Here is a 13,972-nt window from a genome sequence, read left to right on the forward strand (position 1 = left end):
CACACTGATCAGCAGTCTCGCGCTTAGTCTTGCCCAACAGTGACGCCTATGATGGGCACGCTGCGCGTCTTTTAATTGGTTAAGCGTAATGTTTACATTTTAAATAATATTAAATACACTAGTAAGACCGCTATAACGGTCGTTTAACAAGATTTAAACATTCAAAGTAAATGGACAAATCAGTAACTTTGGTTTTACGTCTCTGTTGGTGCAAGGATTACGCGACGCTCTGAGCACGTTCATATTTGCGAGTATGTGTTTGAAATAATATAAAATGCAAAAGTTTATCAACAAAAAGTAACTGAAACAAGTGCAGGGCTATACAAAAAGGTTCGTACAATGGGCAGGTCTCAAGAATCAATAGTATTTTCTTCCTAACAACACAGACACATTAACACACACACACACACACATACACTCGCACGCACACATTCAAATTCAACCCTCTGTTTATAATCCGACAAAAAAAATAAGAAACCGGATTCAAGTTTAGTTGAGCGGCAACACAAACTCACCAGACGAAAGACAACTAAATTTGTAAATTTTGCCTGACTTAAATCAAATTATTAAAATTGCTGCAAACGCTGTGTATGTGTGTGTGTGTTTCTCTCAGCTATTGTGTGTACGTGTGAGTGTGTGCGTGCGATTGTACTTGCGTTCAATTACCGTTACAACGCACCTGACGCTGAGCGTCAAGGTTGTCTATCACTTTCTCTCCACCACCGCCACTATCAGCAATTTTGTGGAACCCGAAAAGAAATAAAGAAACCCAGACAGTCTGGCCACACCACAATATTTGCATCTCCTTTTTGCTGCGGCTGCTGCTGCTGCTCTTACAAATTGTTACAAAATTGCTGTGGCTTTAATTTATGCAGCAGCCACTGCCGTCGCGACAGCTCATCTTTATTTAGCTTTCTTGCTTACTCACTCGCATTCGCATTCGCATTCACATTCATTCATTCAGTTTTCTTATGTCTTACTTCAATTCTCAACAATTCTTTGCCTGCATCTCTTATATTGCTTTATTGTATAATTCAATTTAAATTGATTTTCTGCTGTTGCCGCTTTTTATTTTTATAATCGTTCTTCTTATTCTGTTTTTGCAACGCTTTGTACTTTCCCCCTTTGTCTTACTTGTTTCTACGCAGACAAATACATTCCCTTTCTTTGCTTTCTTTGACCCTTTTCCACACACTATTGGCGCTGCCGTCGCCGTCGTCGATCTCCCAAGCGGCTCCATTAGCAACTACACAGTTATTTGTGCTCTTAAACGCTGTTGCCCATTTCTAATCTTGCTTTGGGTCGGGTGTTCTTACTGTTGTTGTTGTTGTTGCTCTTTGCTGCTTATTCGTTTGATGTTTTTGTAATTTAGATACAAATTGGTATGTAGCCATATGTATATAAGCAAATGTATATAAACATCATCAATGTATGTATACAGTCATCATGGATATCAGCTTTTGTATATAAACATATTTGGGCTCGCATTATTTGTTGTTGGCAAAAGTAATATGCGTTTACCTGCACAAACTAACGTGGGAATTACTTGAAATTATCAGCAAATGTTGTTGTAATTGCCTTTTGCTGTTTGGTCGTTTGAAGTTTTTGTAATGAGCAAACTAATTGGCATATACACATACGTATGTACACACATATGTATATGTATATATATTTAAGCAAATTTGTTTCGCCTAAGTGCATGGCCAAGGTCAAACATGGGCAAATGCAGATTGGTAAAGCAAGACTCTGGAATTGTTATCAGTTTCTAAGGAATTAGAATGTTTCCGGACATAAGCGATACCCAGCAGAACAATTTCTTTTGCAGTTATAATTTGAGTTTAATATATATGCGTACATATAAAACAAAACTACAATGAAATTGTTGTTCATTTAAATTGCCATTCATTCAAAACAAATAATTAAATCCGAATCAGTGGCGATTGCTGAGCTAGTGAATACCCTGTAATCACCATTGCTTTGTATTCACTCTGCTTTATAAATTATATTCTAATTGTAAAACTAAAATATTATATAATTTTATGAGTGAGTTAAGATATGCATCTGGTATACCTTGATGGGTTTGCGCTAAATAATTGAGCTTCATTGAACAACTTTTGCCAGTGACACGCTAAAAATGTTGTAAAAAATAATTTTTTGTTGTTAGCGAATTGTGAATTAACGATTTGGAACCGACATACCACATGCCAACACGCTAATCTAGCTTATAGTAATCATAGTTAAACACGCAAGAAATGAACTTTAAGCATTTGGTGCTGAACAAAAGATAAAATATATAAAAAATAAACTTGTATAGTATATTTTTATATAGCGGTAGAATGATCATTTTAGAAAATAATATACTTTTTATACCCTGAACCCATTGAAAATGGGAAATCAGGGTATAATGGTTTTGTGAAAAAGTATGTAACGGGCAGAAGGAGGCGTGGCAGACCCCACAAAGTATATATATTCTTGATCAGCGCGACGAGCTGAGTCGATATAGCCCTGTCCGTCTGTCCGTCCGTCCGTCCGTCCGTCCGTATGAGTGCGTCGATCTCAGAAGTTATAAGAGCTAGAGAGCTGAAATTTGGCATGCATACTCGTGAGTACCACGCGGTACGAGTTTGCTTTATTTTTTCGATAAATTGTCCGATAACTTTTTTATCGAGAATAATCGAAAATTTGATTTTGTTTTTTTAGCCTAATTTGAACATTTTTAGAGATGGAGTCTTCAAATTTGCGTTGTATATAAAGTTAATCGATACAAAGATTTTGTAATTTACAGATTTTGGATACCACGCCCCCTTCTCCCCCAATTTGTAAAAAACGCATTTCAAGTACTAGAGACTTGTGCTTTGGAATGTAAACACATATTCACTATATGATTACGCTCTGAAAGTTTCATTAAGATCGTATGTCTACGAAAGAAATTATTCAACAAATAAATTCTCATAATATTGCCCACACTGCAGCGCAGCCCAAGCGCAGTCGCTGCTTACTGCGCAGTTAGCAGAGCGCAGGCTTATGCGTGCGTGTGGATGCATGTGTATGTATGTGTGCATAAAAGAAGTGCAGAATGATTAGAATATCAGCTTAGAGGGTTCAGGGTATCTCCTAGTCGAGCAGTCTCGACTGGAGCTTTTTACTTGTTTATAACAGAATTACAAAGTTCTTAAACTATATACATATTGTTCTTTTTTCTCCTTTTTCGTTTGTTTTTATTTACTCTTCAGATTTGTTGTTGACCTTTCTTTTATATTTTTTCTTCATTTTTGGATTCATTATCAGGAGACAAGTTGAGAGATAGCAAGATTAAGTATCTTCTTTGGGCTCTTTCATATTAAGCTAAAGTCTATTTATAAACTGTGTCGACCTCATAAATTTTATAGTTTGTCATGATGAGAAGATTGAGTTATTGCCAGATAAAGATAAATAGATACGCTGAATAACGGAATGAAACGCACAACCAAAGAGAATATTAATTAATGTTTACTTTATTGCATCTATTATTATAATAATTTTGTTTTTGGATGAATCAGCAGAAAGGTAACAGCGAAATCCCCTTTAAGTGCTAAGATTACAACAACAACAACAAAAACAATCTGTTAATAAAAATCATTTCCTTCTACCAATTGAGTTTCGCTTTTGGGTGGCATTACATTTGCTCGTGAGTGGAATGACGAAAAAGCCAAACTTATTTAATGGCTACAATGCAGCCCGAAAGCTTGGACTGCGCACAAAAGTGCAACAGTTAAAATAACAATAAGAGAAACAACGATGACAATGAGAACGACTGATGGGCAATGTCACAAACAGACGGACGCGAAAGAATGACTACTAGCTGTAGCAAACCGAAGATGAAATACCCTTACTCGAATAAATTAATTAAATTACTTGAATACATTTAAATTCATTAGCTAAATATTTCTTACCTTAAATCTCAATTGGAACTGAAATTTAATTTACGACATTTATATATACCTATATATATCTAATCTAATAGATACATATATCAAATCTGTAATAAATTAGTTAATTGTTATTTTTAATTGATTTTTTTAAGTGGGATTTCAAACTTTCTTAAACTAAATCTCAGCTCGCCTTGAAATTATATTAGCCAAAGTTAAGGGTATATAAACAATAACAAACCGCAAAAAAGCGACAACAACGGCAACAAAGCAAATAAAACGAGATTTCAATGCAGGAATTTTCATTTCCATTACAAATGCTGTGGTCGCTGTTGTTGCTGCTTTTGTTGTTGTTTTTGTTGTTGTTGGCTGCTTGGTTGGGTTTTGTCAACTGCTGGCGATGCGGCTACCGGTTGCGGCTATATTGGGAATTGGTATGGGCCAAGCGACAGAGTGGGGCAGAGCGGGAGCTTGTGGCCGGGCGGGGGGAGGGGAATTCCCCTTGTTGGCTATGGGAACAGAAAGTGGCAAACGGTGCAATTTGACAAACGTTGCACGCACTTCGAGTGCTCACTGACGAACTGACGCTCGACTGACTGGCTCTTTTCTACCGTTACGTTTTAGTTGAGTGCAGCTCTGCTCTGCTCTGCTGGTACTTTTGCAACTGGCCCGAAGTGTATTGCCAACTGGGGACGGAAATCTGAACGTGAACGAGGACAGTGACCGACTGTCGACTGTCGACTGTCGACTCTCGACTCTCGATTGCCGACTGCAGTGCAATTGACCTGCAAGTCAAGCGAAATGTCCTGCCACAGTAAACTTGCCGATTATCATACCCTATACAGACAAATTGACAAAGAATATATATTGGTTTTGTACACAGCGACGCACTGACAACATTTGACTAGAGCGGAATTGAAAAACATTTTATTTCTATTCAGAACGGGCATATTGGCTTGGTGTAACACTGTTAACTTCACGGTTAACTTTGCATATATCGTAATAAATATCATTTCACGCTTTTGTATTCTTCCTTTACATTTGCAACCCAAAAAATACCACATGAAATATGTGATCTATGTCTAAAAGATGAACTAATCAAGCTATAATCTTTTTTTTTACCAATATTTTATTTTGCCATTCACATGAATAAAATTCAAAAATCATAAAAGGAATATTTATTTTGCATTTCAACAAAATCAATTCGTTCAACACAAATTCTAAAAGGCATCACGCAGTCGGTTATAGCCGATTGCAATGTTGTTACTTCTCTCACTTCTGATGTGTTTGGGGCACTTGGTTCAGTGCCTTTTCGTAGCCTTTGGTAACTTGGCTAAGCCGCCAGCTGTTCAAAATACATGTTTTTTTTGCATCGCACATTAAAAAACAGCTCTTGAAAGGAATGTCGTTTGTAGGGCTGCTACCAATCGCAGGGCATTGACGTGACCCATTTGTTGCACACCAAAGAGCCTAGTCATCAATTTATTTAAAGAGCCAACAAAGCACTGTTTGAATTTTTATATAAACATACATATATGCTGGCTCAGATCCTCAAATAGTATTTAAATATTTGAAAAATTAAAGTCAATAGTCATATATAACGGCGTGACTGACTGCACAGTAATATATTCACGGCCACGGCAGATTTGTTCCAAATCCAAGATTTTCTCATTTTCCACGTCGCATTAGTTTTAGTTTTATAATAATTATATAAGTTCCAACTGATCTGCGTAGATGATCACCTTATAATTTTGCCTCAGCTTTAAAGCTGAGGTGGATATATGAGGTCTGCTCAAAAAGTAAATAGTTTTTATTTAAAAATATTCGAGGGATTTCAAATTAATCCCCATATTAGACACTATATACTTTTATCGACCTGCCTATCTATTTTCGAAGCCCTTCAAAAAGTTCTTCTACGCTACCGTCTATATTTCATCAATCGTATGTATTTTTTAACTTTGTCATGTCTTAAGTGGGCCTGAGATACTTACATTACTTTTAATCTTAAAAGAGGATCAAAATGTAAAATGTAGAAAATTTTATATATAAATTTATAAATATTATTATTACTATTTATTTATTTATTTTTTTATATAACATTTTTACATGCATATATACTATTTTTAATTGATAAGTTTAAATGTTACGATTTACATTGAGTGTATTATATACATATATTTATATAAATAATACAAAAAAAAAATAAAAATGAATATTATATTATATTTATAATATAAGCTTCTTGAAAACATTTAAGTAAAAACGCAAAATCAAATTTTGAGTTTCATTTGATTTTTAGTTGATTTTAACTGATCTATTTATTATCTATCTGTCTGTTACCCTTATATCACTATCTACACTGTGTAGGGCGCTCGAGTGTGCGCCTTCTAGCCATCGCCCATTTTCGCCAGTTAATGCCACTTGCACTTGGTCGTCATCTTCAGGTCGCGTCGCATTTTGCGTGGGCTCAATGGATTTTTCAAGGGCCTGTGCCAATTCCCGGTTGCGGGCGCTTCTCTTGCTGTCTGTTTTGGTTTGTGCTTTAGCTTTAGGTTCTGCAGTTGCTGTTGCTTTTACTTTTGCTTTTACCATCGTCTGCGTCGTTCGCGTCGCCCGCGATCAATAAACGGCGACCTTCTCCACTTAAAAGTTACTTGATTCTTTGTTTCTTAAGCTATTTGCTTGTTTCTGCTTTTAGGTCCACTTGAGCTCTCCCTCTCTTTCGCTCTGTCAATCTCACGTTCTCTGCCTACCTCTTGCTTCGACTTACGCCCCCTTGCGGATTTTTGTTTTTGTTTTTTCAGGTATTCCCTTACAGTTAATTGCTGCACTCAACAGAGCCCAGCTAAGCCCCCTCTTTAAGCGAACCTGGTGCACCCCTGAGCCTTGCCAATCTACCAGAAGGCATGTACTCCCAGCGCTAAGCAGTTCGCAGATTAATGCCATGGTAAAGATTTCCACGTTGTTGCCGCACGAGTACTTTACCAAGTTAAATGGCTCATAGGCAACAAGGTTCAAGAACTTTACAACAGCTTTACTGTAGCTCAAATGGGGGGATAAATTTCACAAATTGATATAGCAGATCTATCTAAATTATAGACCAACATTAGTTATAAATTTTGCAGGCAATTTAAAGAATAAATTAATATTGAATATCAAGAAACTAAAAGCAAACAGCATTGCTTACTCCTCAAAACTGTGATTCGAACTCGAATCCTAGCTGGTGTGTGTCAGCGTGTGTGTGTGCAGACAACTAAACACTCCAAATCAAGACTTCAAAAATTACAGTTGGAAATGCACGAACAAATGCGCAAGCGAAACAAAGACAAGAATAACCAACGCATTGCCGCTGTTTAACCGAGGCAGGCGTACGCTGTCGGGCCGCAAGCCGCAAGCCGAAGGCAGAGCAGCTGTTGCTCTTGCTCTTGTTACTCTCGCTGCTGTTGTTGTTGCCTTTGGAGCCGAGCCAATGAGTGAAGTTTCGAAGTCGCCGTCGAAATTGTTGCGGCTCGTACGTTTGCTCGGGCGCTGCGTTCAGTTGCGTTTCGCGCGGCATTGTTGACGGTTGTGCAGAGCTGTGGAGTTGCGGAATCGTGAAGCGTGGCTGAGCGCTGATTAGTCGTTTACGGCTGCTCTTATCGTAGCCCTTGCACAGGACGTACACTACAATTTAGACCGAAATTGTAAGCGAAATAAATGAGTTAACGTTTTGTGTTCCAGTGCTTGCAGTGCTTTGTGCCGTGCTTTTAATTATTCGCCCAACAAAAACAAATTCAGAACGCGCAGTTGCTGGAGCATTAAGTAGCGCGAATCTGGTTCCTGGAAAAGCATTCATGGTGCCACATTGTTCTTTAATTCCTTATAGCAGGCATTCACAGTGCAAGTGAGTGTATTTGTGTGTGTGTGTGTGTGTGTGTGTGGGTATGTGTCTGTGCTAGTCTTGATTTATGTTTGTGTTTTTTTGCTGTCCTTGCACAGGACTCGCTGGCACGGCATTAAAAGTTGCAGCACAACTTTTCTGATTTTTCTGTAAGTTGGCATTTATAACATGTGCATTTAAATCTGGCAAGCAGAGGTGTGCTGTGTGGTAAGGTGAGGGTGGTTGGCGGCCTCCAGGGAGAGCCAGTGGTACATAAATTTTGATCCACAAGCACGATATGATGTGCCATCCATTTAGCTGCTTCCGTTTCCTTCTCCCCCAACACTGTTTTCATTTGTTTATTTAATTTCCTTTGCACATTAATTTTTTCTTACTCTGTTAAATTCTTTCTCATTGCAACAGCTTCCTGTAATCCTTGGCACTTTATCAAGAGACCATTCTCTTTTCAATTTCGTTTCTTTGCTTCCATAACGTTTTGTAGTTTATTTTAAAGTTTTTATTTATGTGCTTTACTTTCCCTAATATGTTTATATCTATTCAAAACGTTTAGCATAAATTTATTACTTGTGCTATCCAAAATTTTTATTTTAATATCATATTTTTCTATAATGTATGAGTAATAATGTCTATATCTGTCATTTGATAATTCAGTTATTAAACAATTTCGTTTTATTATCTCTTTTATTTTTCCTGGCCTCAATGCTGGCCTATCGATTATCCGTATCACAATATTTACTTTAATCCCTGGATATTATCGTGCACAAATTCATACACACTCACACACACTCATGCTGCCGGCTAATAACTTGTGTCACTAAAATTAGTTGCTAGACTCCCCCACGAGGCGCTCTCGATGCATGCTGTGTTCCATTTATTCCATTACTTCATACTACTTGGATTGCGGTGCCCCTTTCACAGCTCCCCCGCGTGTTTGGATCGAATAGTTTTTTTTCCTTTCCTTGCTGTGTTGTTGTTGTTGGTGTTGTTGTTAGCGCGCTGTCAATTTTCCGCTGGCGTCTCATTTTTTATGTCACTAAGGTTGACATTAGAGATGGGTGCGTGTCGTGAGAGAAGTACGACACATTTAGGGTTTCACAAGTGACCCTGATAGGCTTTATTTATTCTACTCGCTTTCTCTTTTGTATTAGAAGTAAACAGAATGTTTTACTTACAGCTAATATTGAAAAGTGAATGATTTTTATTATTTTTTTTATTTTTTTATTTTTATTACTCGCCCATCTCTAATTGAAATATTGTCTTTTGGCTGGGCATTTGAGTTTCTGTGGCTCTGGCTGCGGCTGTGCCTATGAGGCTCTTCAATAGACATTATTATGTGTCATGTCATCATGCAATCATATCTTTTTACCATATAAACTGCGGCGCGCCATATAATCATTAAATCAGCTGTCAGCTTTGGCTTCAGTTTTTGGTCACGCTCTCGCGATGTATATACCATAGATGCCTACGCGTGGGCTATCCCCTGGCAGCGCAACTCTTTCAGCTAGTTTGCTAATGATGCGTAACACAGGGAAAGGTCTGAGCGAGCAATCATGAGTTGACCAAATAGATTTGGTCCACGTCTGTCGATTTGTTGTTTATTTATTTTTGTAATGTTTGTTACGGTTTCGTGCTACAGTTAATACATACTAAGTACACCTATTCCCACTAGTGCAGAACCACAGACCTTGTTTTGCAATTGATGTCATGAAGTTGTTCCTCTTAGTCACTGATTAATGGGCGTCCATTGATTTACTCAGTTTTCAAGAAACATTTTTACTCTGAATATTTCCAGATATGAGAGATATCATGTTCATAATTATGAATGAATCTCCATTGAGACACTGTTAAATCAAGTGCCTTTGAGTGTGCTCGGAGCACGTTAATCTTTAAATTAAATCAAACACTCAACGTAATTAGAAACCAAAAAATTATAATGAGGCAACTATCTGAATTAAGTCAAATATTTTCCAGTTCCCACAGAGTTGCGTCAGGTTAACACACGCACACATATACACACACTCTCATACGCATGTTTGTGTATATAATTACATGATAAGTAACTGTAAACCTGTTATACATATTTGTACATATGTGTAGAACAACATTGTGTGTGTAATTTCCCAGCATTTAAACTGCATGAAATGAGGAAAATTATAATAATAATAATAATAATAAAACGAAAAATTTCATAATCAATGCAATAAACGGCTCTATTGTTTGCGCTCGTCGCTGGCAGGTCTTTTGTCTTTGTTTGAACGCCGCCAGGAAAAGCGGAAAATTACAGAATTGAATTAAATGCAGTTAGTCGAATCTAAGATACTCTTACCCAGTTTATATATATCTATAGCTATGGGCACAGAGATCTAGGAAAAATTGCACTCAAATAAAGTCATACTCTGATATAAATAGTAATACTCTAATATAAATTTGATCAATAAATATAAGCTGCATACACTTTTGTTATCAGTTGAGCTTCATTCGATGGCGTCATATCGCCGGCAAGGGTATATATGTATGTATAAAATACAGGAATAAATTTTCTTTAACCATGCCTCTGCGTATGTTTTTTCCACAGAATGAAATGAGCAAGAGAAGAGGAAAAATTCTTCACGCCCCTTCGTGAAGTGGTCCACAATGTAAAACTCTCACGTTTCAAATATTATGACCAGGCACTTTTGTGCTTTATCAGCGCTTTGCAGCACTAGTTGGCCCGCTAGCCGGCTTTAAAGCCAGCAGTTCGGCATTGCTGGTCAAATGCATGAATGCCAGAAGCACTCTGAGTGAGTCGACAGCATCTGGAATTCACTTTGTTGCTGTTTATTTGCTGGCTAATTCGTGAAACACTAATTGTTACTAGTTAAGAGCTGCGAATTTACAAGAAGTTGGTGAAATGAGTTCGTCCATTTGCATAGAATGCAGAGTCAGAGCAGTCGGCTCTTAAATGGCTGCCAGTGTTGTAAAGTGTCATTATGCAAATGCATGAAAAGTAGTTCAAGTAGCTGAAGTAGGACTTTAGTTTTCTTTGCTTCAAACAGTTCAAGTTGACTTTAGTTGGCCATAAATTAACATAAAAGTAGGAGGCTGTAAATTGTTCCTAGTTTATTATTTGAAAACTTTTCATAATTTGTAGAAATCTTTTTATAGTTATCAATTGGCTTTCTTGCTTTAGCAACTTAATGTCTTAATTGTGGTTCAATCATTAAATTCAATTTCAATATCGCCTCAGGCAATAATGCTCTTTAAAGAGCCGTTAACTTTCCCCTTAATCAATCGTTTCTTTGCTTTCTTTGCTTTCATTGGAAAATGCATATAATTAAATGTCGTGAATAATTAATTTATAAATTCGTTGTTTACCAAGGAAGTCTTTATGCAAATGTTTGCCAGCCACTTTCACAGGCCATTTTGCAGCCATTAGCAAATGTCAGTGGACAGAAGCGGGTTATGGCCGCAATGACTTGAGACCGAGTCGATTTAATGGTTCTGAAAACTAAAGAAAAACAAGACAAGAGCCATTAAGTAATCGTTTTGCCACCCAACGCCCAACGCCAGCACTTTGCCCCTTTCGAAAGTGGGCTTGCGCCATCAAATGCCAAAATGACAGAATGAGAGGCTAAAAAAACACAAATTCATTCTGTGAATTTTTGTCGAGAAACTTGATATGCTAATATGGCAAGAACATCGTTTCTTTACGGCTCTCTTGCTTTGCTAATATTATATTCACACATGTATGCTGCTTATCTTATCCACAAACAAATCTCGGCTGCAATCTATGCTAAGAACTCTCAAATTATGTCAACAACTTCGCACTTGAATCATTTGGGATTTGTGCATTTTATTTCCTTGGGTGCAATTTAGCGCTGCTATAAAGTTGCATAAATATTTCAGAGCAGCATTTTACAGTTTAAATATCAGCAAATTGAAAAGCATATGCATAAGTTTCAATTAAGAGGACAGCTATAAACAAACCTTGCTAGATCTCCTAAAATATGTGCAAGACAAGGCAAAAACTTGTAAAGTGAAGCTGGCTATGCATGATACACTTACATATATATGCACGAAGCACAGATCAGCAGTTCTCCAGGCTAAGGCAGCTGCAACGGAACCAATGAAACAAGATTTACAACAGATCTTTAAGAAAAAACTATCCGCAGCTGGCCCCTGATTGCATGAAGGAAGCTAAGAGAAGACAAAGAGACACATTTCAATACAATATTTTGCTGGCCGTAGGTTGAGTTTTAGATTTTCTATATACATCTACATATGTAGATTCCAAATATGGAATTTGATATGAAATGATGTAAGAGTGCTTTAATAGCGACTGCTCGATCAAAAGATACCCAAACCCTGCGGGAACTGATAATGCATTCATTCTACGCTTCTTTCAAAAAAATGTATACATAGCAAAAGAAAAACTTGAATTAATTTTTTAATGTCTGCTCAGTAATTGGAGGCTCTACAAACTAAATCTGAAGTTTATAGCCTATAGCCCTAGAAGACATAACTGGATGATTTATATAATATAATTAAATAAATATTTAAATTATATTTAAATATCAAATACATCATTATATATTATATTTTTTCAATTTTAAAAATTTTGTTTCTTTCTATTATAAAATGTTTTGCATAAAGTTAACTTATTTAAATTACAGAGTTCAAGCTCAGTAGCCAGAACTTAATTTAAAATAAATTTTAATTTTACGTTCATTCTGATAAATAAATGAGTAAAATCAATAAATAAATAATTAATAAATAAAATAACTCAATAAGAAAAAATAAAGTTATAGAGACTATTTTCCCTATGCAGCAGAAAGATTATAATTTGGGTCAAATTTATATGAGCCATTTTTGAGTTTTGGGTGGTAATGAAAATAGCCTTTCAATGTAAACATAATTACATTTTGAAAATATATTTCTCAGTTTAAGCAATAACAGAAATACAGATACTTTACCCAGTATGCTATATTTCACATGTATTTTATGCTTATGTATTACTTATTACACTTATTACCATTTACTTCATCAATTTTGTTTTAATGTTTAATCAAGCCCTTATTTTGAATGGGAGCTACCTCCTATGTCATGTCACTTGTACACCTGTCTTAAATTCATTTTAACCTTTTTCCAATGGCTTTAATTGAATGAAACACCTGCAAAATGGTCAGGTTAAACACAAAATTCAATCACAGACTTCGGTTAAGCTTTTTTCTCGCTGTGCATAAGTTTTGGCGGTGCGGTTGGTGACCCTTTTAAAAGCTGTAGTTGTTGTTGTTGTTGTCGTCTATGTGTCAGACGGCAACGCTGTAAAAATGACTAACTGTTCTGCTGGTCTGTTGTGACTTTATGTTGTCCAATGTCCGTAATTGCTGCGCGCATATTTCGATATATGTATGTATATCCGCATACATGCATGCATGCATATGTGAGTATATGTGTGCCTGTTTATGTATGTATCGTATCTGTTAGCTGTAGCTGTATCTGTATCTGTGTGTGTGCACGTCTAACGGCTTTTGGGGTCCCTTGCCAATGTTGGTGTTCAGTTCGTTTAAGCTGCTTTTGGCTCAATTGCAACTGACATCGACATAAAGCAATGTTTGTGTTAGCATTGTTGTTGTTGTTGTTTCACAGTTAAATGTTGGCAGTGGGTGGACGCCAAAAAGAGTTGGCCGAGATTATCTATAATAACCGGCATACATCATATAGAGTATGCCAGCAAAAGGGTTCTCATATGCAGAACAGATAAGAAACTCTTTAAATCCAAATACTTTTAGGTTTATATTCTAGTTTCACATAATTATAATTGTAAACATATGAGTATATATGTATATATATGTAAATACATATGTATATGTAACTTAATTCTAGCTCGTGTTGTTTTTACCTTGTTTGTTGGGTCGTTGGCTATGCTAATGGGTCTTTTCGGTTATGTTATGTGTTGTTTTTTTTTTTTTAGCGCACATGTCGTGCCCACACACTTAGTCGCTCCCCAGCTTAGCCCCTCAGATAGTTGGGAGCAGAAGATGGGAGCTGAACTATCTGAAGCGCTATTACCGGTTCCGCTATGTCTAGTCTATGTCGATTTTCAGTGCTTGGCTGCTTTGTTTAATTAAAATCTTGAACTTTCCGTCGGGCTCCAGATTGCTTTTATGCTGATGTCAACGGCAGAGCCCTTCACACACACTCA

The 13,972-nt window shown here is 36.7% G+C and overlaps 1 protein-coding gene across 5 annotated transcripts in view; it reads left to right on the forward strand.

Annotated features, from left to right (window-relative positions):
* Positions 1 to 13,972, forward strand: part of alpha-Man-IIb (alpha-Mannosidase class II b) — a 26,490-nt gene continuing 12,518 nt past the window's right edge. For 2 of the 5 annotated variants that reach the window (XM_018006574.2, XM_089463173.1), the window contains exon 1: positions 1 to 330. The gene's annotated coding sequence lies outside the window, so the exon portion shown is untranslated. Of the gene's footprint in view, positions 331 to 7,435; positions 7,592 to 7,617; positions 7,792 to 13,972 lie in introns of those variants that run through there. The other 3 variants (XM_089463172.1, XM_089463171.1, XM_089463170.1) reach the window with 3 other exon arrangements.

This window comes from Drosophila arizonae, chromosome 2 (assembly GCF_054131065.1).
Source record: "Drosophila arizonae isolate 15081-1271.41 chromosome 2, UAZ_ARI_1.0, whole genome shotgun sequence".
Lineage (NCBI taxonomy): Eukaryota > Metazoa > Arthropoda > Insecta > Diptera > Drosophilidae > Drosophila > Drosophila arizonae.